Here is a 7931-nt window from a genome sequence, read left to right as displayed (position 1 = left end):
TATATATATATATATATATATATATGAATGCACAATGACGACTTTAATGACGAAACATAGAAGGAAAAAACATGATTGAAAAGTGTGAAAAAGATAAACAGGTAAAAGTGTGCAAAAAGAAAAAGCTCAACAAACATAACGAGTGGGGGTGGATAATGTTTTAAAATATGACAGACCTCGTCGATTGATTGACATAGTTTCACGAGGACAGTAGTTAAGGTAAACGACGGAAGTGTAAACTATCACTATGATGGCGTCACCTATCAACAATATCATGCGCAGTAGGATAAGGGTAGATAACTCTCAACTTAACGTGAAGCAACAAAATGTTGATTCCTCATATTTAAGATTTCTTTTTAATCTTTATTTGAGCACGAAAAGATAGATGGATAAAAATAAAAAATAAAAGATTAAATTATTGAAAAATTAAGGCGATCTTACGTTTTAGAGTAAGTGAAATCAGAATTAATATTTTGTAAATTCTTAAATTTACAAGTAATATATCCTTTGGTTTATATTAGTTATTAATTATATACAACTGTTTCACTTGTTTAAAAATTTGAAAAGATAATTTAAAATTTGTTTTCCTTAGGTTGCGATTATTTAGTAGTCTCTTTCAATTGGCTTAAAATAACTTAGAATACAATAAAATTTAAAATGATAAATGTACTGAAGATCTTACTAGTTAATACCGTTTTTAAAATTATCCCCGAATTCTGAAAAAAAGTAATTCTTGAAACTGCTTTTATATTCTTGTTCTTCGTGTAAAATGATGATTTATTTATAAATGAAACAATTACATATTTTATTGGATTATAACATGTATGATACATATACTATACAAAGCCACATTAAAATGCAAATCCAAAACTGAAGAAAACACAAACATGAGCGAAGAAAGAAAGAAAAAGAGAAAAAAGAAAACGAGGAAGAAAGAAAGAAAAAGAGGAAGAAAGAAAGAAAAAAAAGGAAGAAGAAAAACATCAATTCAATACCAAGTGCCTCAATTGATTGCACACCACAAGGTTCACCAGAACCTACTGAAGCATGCCTCTTCCTCATACCTTGAACATTTATCTGTTTTGTCTGGCCTTATATATGGTTGAGATGGGCTTGTACACATTGTAGTAATAGTCTTTGCAAATATTCAGAGTTTGATTATTTCAAATATTAACAGTGCCCTATTCAAGAACATTATTATTATTGATTTGACTCAGGTTCATTCTGATTTCTGGTATAATTTATGTGGGTAATGGGTTACTACGTTTAACCTTAGGTATCCACTACCTTTAACCTTAGGCTTTCAATAATCTTTTAAGTGCTTAAAACCCTCTTGATAATCTTTCCTGTCCCTAAAAGGCAAACTTTCTGTAGAAGCTTTACAAGATACCCTATTCCAATCTCCTTCAACCATCTGTCTATATCTGTATTTACAGTTTTCATACACCAGATTATTGCAATTTCAAATTTGAAGGGATTATATATATATATTGTTTTTCATTCTTTTTCTTTACAATCTTAGAATCAAATGGGCATGATGTATCAATTAGTAAGCAGCTTCAAGTTACTTTGTCTATTATTGTTATGTCTGGTCGGTTATATTTTAGCTTCTTATCTGTTTGGATAGGAAAATCCCAGAAAATTTTGAATTATTATCATTATTATTATTATTATTATCATTGTTATTATTAACTTTAGGCAGTGAGCTGGCAGAATCATTAGCATGCTGGACAAAATGCTTAGTGGTATTTTGCCTGTTGCTCCTTTCTGAGTTCAAATTCTGCCGTGGTCAACTTTGCCTTTCATCCATTCAGGGTTGATAAAATAAGTACCAGTTAAACACTGGGGTTGATGTAATCGACTCATTCCTCCCCCCACAAATTGCTGCCCTTGTGGAAAAATTTGAAACCATTATTATAAATTTAAATTTTATCTTCCCTTAGTTAGTCATTTGAGTATCTTTGAAGAGAAAGTTGGTCCAATTTACAGTGTAAGCTGCTCTTTCGATAACATGTTTAGAATATTTACTTTAATACTGGGTTGGAGGAGCAATGACATGTCTCATCCTTTTTTAGGGCCTCTGACATTTCAAAGAATGAATGACCTCACTATTAGATCAGGGCTTTGCTAAAGGCACCCAAAGACAAGGTAGTGGTGTTAAGCAGGGTGACAATTTAAGACAACTATCTAAGAACAGAAACAGTTCCTCCAACAAACTTTCACAAAGTTTACAGCTGTCAAGTTTCTCTTACAAGGCTGATTGATCCAAAGCAATGGTTGACCTGAAAATCTGGTTGACTTGAGGTTATGGTTGACCCAAAGCAATAGTTGATTGAGGCTATGGTTGACTTGAGACTATTGTTGACTCAAAGCTATTGTAGAAAACATTTGTCTAAGATGCTGTACAGCGGGACTAAAACCTCTTAGTCAAAAATAGTTTCTTAATAACACAGCCATACTTGTTACTGATTGGTGATTATCAATAAAACACATGCACAGTCTTGAGATTCTTTATTGTTGACTAGAAGACTAGAGGACTATAATATGCAAGAATAGGCTGAAAACTAAGTGGTTAAGAACAATTATTGGTATGTTTAATTCCTTACTGAACTTGTTGGTAACCCTCACCTTGCTGACCGTACCTCTGTATATAGTTTGCATGGCTTTTATAAACCATTTGTTTGCACCAATTTTCTTAGTGACCCCCATATTACAGAGATATGTGGACATCATAAAAAATGTTATGATATAGGACAGAAAAAAATTTGGGCTTTCACTTGGTGGCAATAAGTTGCTTTGCACTGCTGGAGGAAGAAATACTATTGGAAGGTTCCGAAATCATTGTGATCACCAGTAAGCAGCTGAACAAGGGAATGTTTCACAGCTGAAACTGTATATAGAGGTTAAACACACATACACACACACACATAATTTATTAGCTGTGAAACCCCACAGTTTTGTACAAAAACTGATGCAGATATACTGCTCAAATTTGTTAGCTATCATAAGATTCATAGAGCCATTTTAGCACAATGTTACAAAAGTCAATAATTGAACAGAAATAGATAGCATGATACCTATTTGTAAACTGACATGGTAGGGTGGTTACAAATAAGCATTGATTGGCAACAACTTATGCAGTTTAGAAACTCTCTGATAACACCTAGTATATATTTCTAAATAATATAGTGTGATGAGTATGAATCAAACAATGAGCTTGCTTTAAATGCAGCTAATTCCCATGGCCATAATCTTAAAACTCAACCTAATTGCAAAAGCAATTTAAACTTTAGTTTTTATCATATTGCAAATGAAGTTCAGCCTTTACCACTGTGATTTGTATTTAGCTAGAAAATGATAAACTGATGCTTCTAAGCAATTAAAAAAGCATTTCAAAACTAAACACTCCTATTTTAAAGGAAAAGAATCATATTTCATAAAAGGTTGTCAGAACAGTAAACAAAGCAGATAAGTAGTCTTAAAATAATTATTTATGAAAATGCTAAAATTATTTCTTTAAGAAATATCTGAAATGGTTGTCCTCAAAATAAAGTCTTATACATTTTGGGAGAGTAATTTATTTTGTCTGTTTGCAGAAAGAAAACACTGCAAGATTAAACACAATAAGCAATAAATAAAATTATTTTCTCAAATTTATAATAATTCATAGGCACATTTTAGAATTGTCAGCTGACATTGAGGAAAATGTATGACATGATAATCTTCAATATTGAAATTTTGCCTTCAAGTTGATGAGTTAACAGAAATTACTAACACATTGCAGCAATTGGCATTATGTCTATCAATGATCAAAGAACAAATCAGTTTTTTGTTGCAAATAAGTACTTAGTACTACAAAAGATGACGACACTTCCATACTTTAAATAACTACTTAGGAAAATGTGAATTTACATGGAAGTAATGTCTTGATATTTGTATTGGTGGAGTTCCCCACTGTGGTAGGCTGTATGAAGAGACTAATATAACTTGTAAAGCTGTTAAATCTGAGGGCTGTTATAACTCTTTGCTTTCTATATAGAGAAGCTTGATTGCAAAAACATTGCAAGTTGTGTTGAAACATATTTTAAATTAAATTGTTAAAGTGGTTAATTTTATTAAAAGCAGACAATTCAAGACATTTGTTTGAAAGCATTTATATTCACATAAGTTTGCAGTGCAGATGCTTACCTTTGAATATAGAAATACGATGGCTGTCAAGAGGGTAAGTGTTCTACTGTGCACAGGAATCCTGAGAACTTGCATTATTTGAAGAAGTAAATCATAAACACTTTTATGAATATCTTCAATGTGAATTTGGGATGATTTCTGACTCAAAATTATTTACAAGCATATTTGAGTACCTTAGCAACCTGAACATGCATAGTTGAAACAATGGTATTCTCAAATCTGTAGTTAAACTAACAACATTTCAGGAAAAAATAGTGGTATAGAAAAGAAAAACTAGATATGGTATTTTGAAATGTTTCCTTTAGTAAATAAAATAATACAAAGGAAACAACTCCAATCGTAGGTGAGCATTTTACAACTTTAGAAGAGAACTTCAACTTTTATTTTATACTACTAAAGATGCTTAAAAATGTCTCAATTTGAAACTCCTTTATGGAATCTCCCACTCATATTGGTATGGAATTGTCCAAAGAACACTTGGGAGTTATATCCAGTAATTGTGGACTAAAAATTAAATATGAAGATCCATATCTTAAAAAGGTTTTGGCTTTCCCTCAGAGAAGAACCTAAAATAACTTTGTTTTGATTCAATTTTCAAGATCATATTCGTGTGAATTATTGTTTTTTTCACAAAGCAACATTAAAAAAGAGAAATTATTCAATGCATCGACAAGAAATAAAAGCTTATGTTTCAAACAAGTATGAGTAATAAAATAAAGTAAAAAATACTTTTCTAAATTACTAACATAAAAGTGTCTGTGCAGTGCCATGTAAAACTGCCTGTGTGGTGTCATATAAAAGTGCTTGTGTGGTGTCATGTAAAAGCTCCTATGCTGTTCCACATAAAAGCGCCCATTAGGTGCTACATAATTATGCCTGTATGGTGCCACATAAATGTGCCTGTGTGGTAAAACATAAAAGCACCCATGTGGTTCCATGTAAAAGCAACTGTCATGACACATAAAAGCACCTGTACAGTGCCATGTAAAAGCACCCAACACACTCTCTGTAAAGTGGTTGGCATTATGAAGGGCATCCGACCATAGAAACCATGCCAAATCAAACTGGAGTCTGGTGCTGCCAGCTCTGGTCAAACCATCTTACATGAAGCCAGTGAACCAAAAATCATTTGACAATCTTCAAACAGTGAATGATCACCTTTGTGCCACATAAAGGAAGCATGTTCCAGGTGAAGCCTACTGGTAAATGATGGTCAGTAGGCAGAAATAACAATGGAAGCAGTGAAACCTCCTTGAGTTTTTTTTTTTGTAAATACAGTGGTCTGTCATCTTTCACTGACTTGTGGCTAAAATTTAGAGAAGACCTATCTAAAAATTATGAGTATCAAATACAGTGACAAAATCCTAATTTTGTCATTGATTTCAGTGATGTCATGGCTCTAACTGCTTTTTGAGGACAAAATATTGGCAGTGAGTAAATATGACTTGCATAAATATGGCTTGCCTTAGGTTAACCAGTTTCAAGTGGATCAACCACTAAAAGAGGTTAAATGCCAACTCTTTTTGTGGCTGAAAGTATGTTTAAGCTACTTGATGATCAAAAATTATTGCCCATATTCACAACAAAAATATTCTTTCTTGATGCATCTGGAACAGCAAAACCCTTTGTGATCAACCTATTGCTGGCTGAAGTAAGAAAATTTAGGGAAAATAATAATGGTTATTGCATCTTCAAGTATTGGAACAACTTTACTGCCTTGAGGCAAAACAACTTATAGTGTATTCAGGCTACTATCAAACCTCACCTTGATGTAACATTAGCAAAATAACAGAAATGGCAGAAATGCTAAAACAGTGTTGTGTGAGAATTTGGAACAAGAGCATTATGTCTCAAAATGTCTTCAAGGCTTCGTATTGGGCTCAAAGAGTTATTTGAGGAACAAATGTTTTTTTTGGTAGAGTAACAGTTAGTCACAGTAGAAGACTTATATCAGACACTTCTATTTATTTCAAAAGGTAAAAAAGAGTTGATTAAACCAGAAGTTGCTTGATGCCATCACATTTATGGAGGCATGTTAATAAACTGAAACAAGAGATCTTATATTAATAACCCCACTCCCTGTTAAAAAACAAAAAAAAAACAAAAACAAAACACTCAGCTGGTTTTGCTACAAGACATTTGAAACTTGGAGAAAGGATTGTTCTACTTGATCAAAGATCAAGATATACATCATCAATTGATAAGCTGAAAACCAAAGTCTTTCCTAACTTTCAACACAACTATCACAATTGTGACTATAAAAGAGAAATATTTACTCCAACCATCCAGGTTTTTAATATGATCAAAAAACAAGTTATTTAACAGATTCTCAGTGATGAAATTTGGTATAAATTTGTAGATTGTGGTTTTGGCAAAAAGAAATTGTTGACTGATCCAATGATTTTCTTAAAAGGTTGAATCCATCTGGTGTATCATATGACAGAATCATACTGAAAAGAAGATTTCAATTCTTCTTCTTAAGAACTTGAATTTCCCCATGTTTGTGAAATAACATAAAGTTAGTAGTCAATCATTTGACCTCATATGTGATTTAACCCTTTAGTGTTCAAATTAATGTCAAAAGTAATCCTTATTCATGTACACTTTAAAAAATTAATCTGGTATTATCTTGTAACTTCAAGATTTGAGAGATGTAATTGTTTATTTTTAGAATGACATTGCAGGGTAGATGTGAGATATTGGTTCTGGCCAGTTTGGGCGGGCATAAAATGAGTAGAATATTTGGGCCGGATGTAGCCGGTTTAAACACTAAAGGGTTAAGCAACAATATTGACAGGCAGTTCCAATTATTTCCATTTTAAAAGTCTGCATTTCCCCATTAGTATAAGTTTTGTCATATCCATCAATGAATTCCAAAGGCAAACATTAAAGGTGTTGGATTACAACAGGAAAATTCTTCTTGTCCTAGTGTCTATTATATATTAATGCCTCATGAATCAGAGCAAATAAATGACCTCTAAATGTGTGTTTCACAAGGGAAAACAAACAACATTGTTTACAAAGAAGCTTTACTGATTTTTTTTGTAATATAAATTCACTACAACAATAATCCAAAAGCTTTTGCTTTGACAACTGCATTTCAACTAGTATATATATATATATATATATATATGTTTACCAGTTGAAGTAATGAGGGCCAACTAGTCACCCTTAGAGGTGACAGAATGCCTGGAATGGTGGAGAAGAGTTGTACATCACCAGCCTCACTCTCTCATCTGTGACTATCTTGTCAGGTAGTGGAGATAGAGACAGATGCAGTGGATGAGCAAGATATCTTACTTGCCTTGTCTTGTGCTCTGCACTCCACAATGCATTGCTGCAGCTGTCTTCCCCTCTGTTGAATCATGAAGGTTTTTGTCAAATCCACCAGGTCCAGTCTTCATATGCACACATAGGCAAGTCATAATATGCTAATTAACCAATAGCTGGAACCCTGACATGTGCTACAACTCTAGGTCAGACTAGACCTGGGAACAATAATGACTAAGAGGTAGTTCCACACTTTTCAATACCCTGGAGCCAAACCAGAGCTCTACTATTGAATGCAATTATTGATATACATATATGTATATAGTGTGTGTGTGGAGGTGCAATGGCCCAGCGGCTAGGGCAGCGGACTCGTGGTCAGAGGATCACGGTTTTGATTCCCAGACTGGGCGTTGTGAGTGTTTATTGAGCGAAAACACCTAAGCTCCATGAAGCTCTGGCAGGGGGTGGTGGCG

The 7931-nt window shown here is 33.2% G+C and overlaps 1 protein-coding gene across 1 annotated transcript in view; it reads right to left on the bottom strand.

The window, feature by feature from the left end:
• The window catches only part of LOC106882517 (ADP-ribosylation factor-like protein 13B), a 19448-nt gene extending 19165 nt beyond the window's left edge, over window positions 1-283 (bottom strand). The window contains exon 1 of the mRNA XM_014933222.2: window positions 177-283. The gene's annotated coding sequence lies outside the window, so the exon portion shown is untranslated. The remainder of the gene's footprint in view (window positions 1-176) is intronic.
• Between the last annotated feature and the right edge of the window lie 7648 nt (window positions 284-7931).

This window comes from Octopus bimaculoides, chromosome 2, assembly GCF_001194135.2.
Source record: "Octopus bimaculoides isolate UCB-OBI-ISO-001 chromosome 2, ASM119413v2, whole genome shotgun sequence".
NCBI classification, from domain to species: Eukaryota; Metazoa; Mollusca; class Cephalopoda; order Octopoda; family Octopodidae; genus Octopus; species Octopus bimaculoides.
This window is presented reverse-complemented; position numbering and strand designations above follow the sequence as displayed.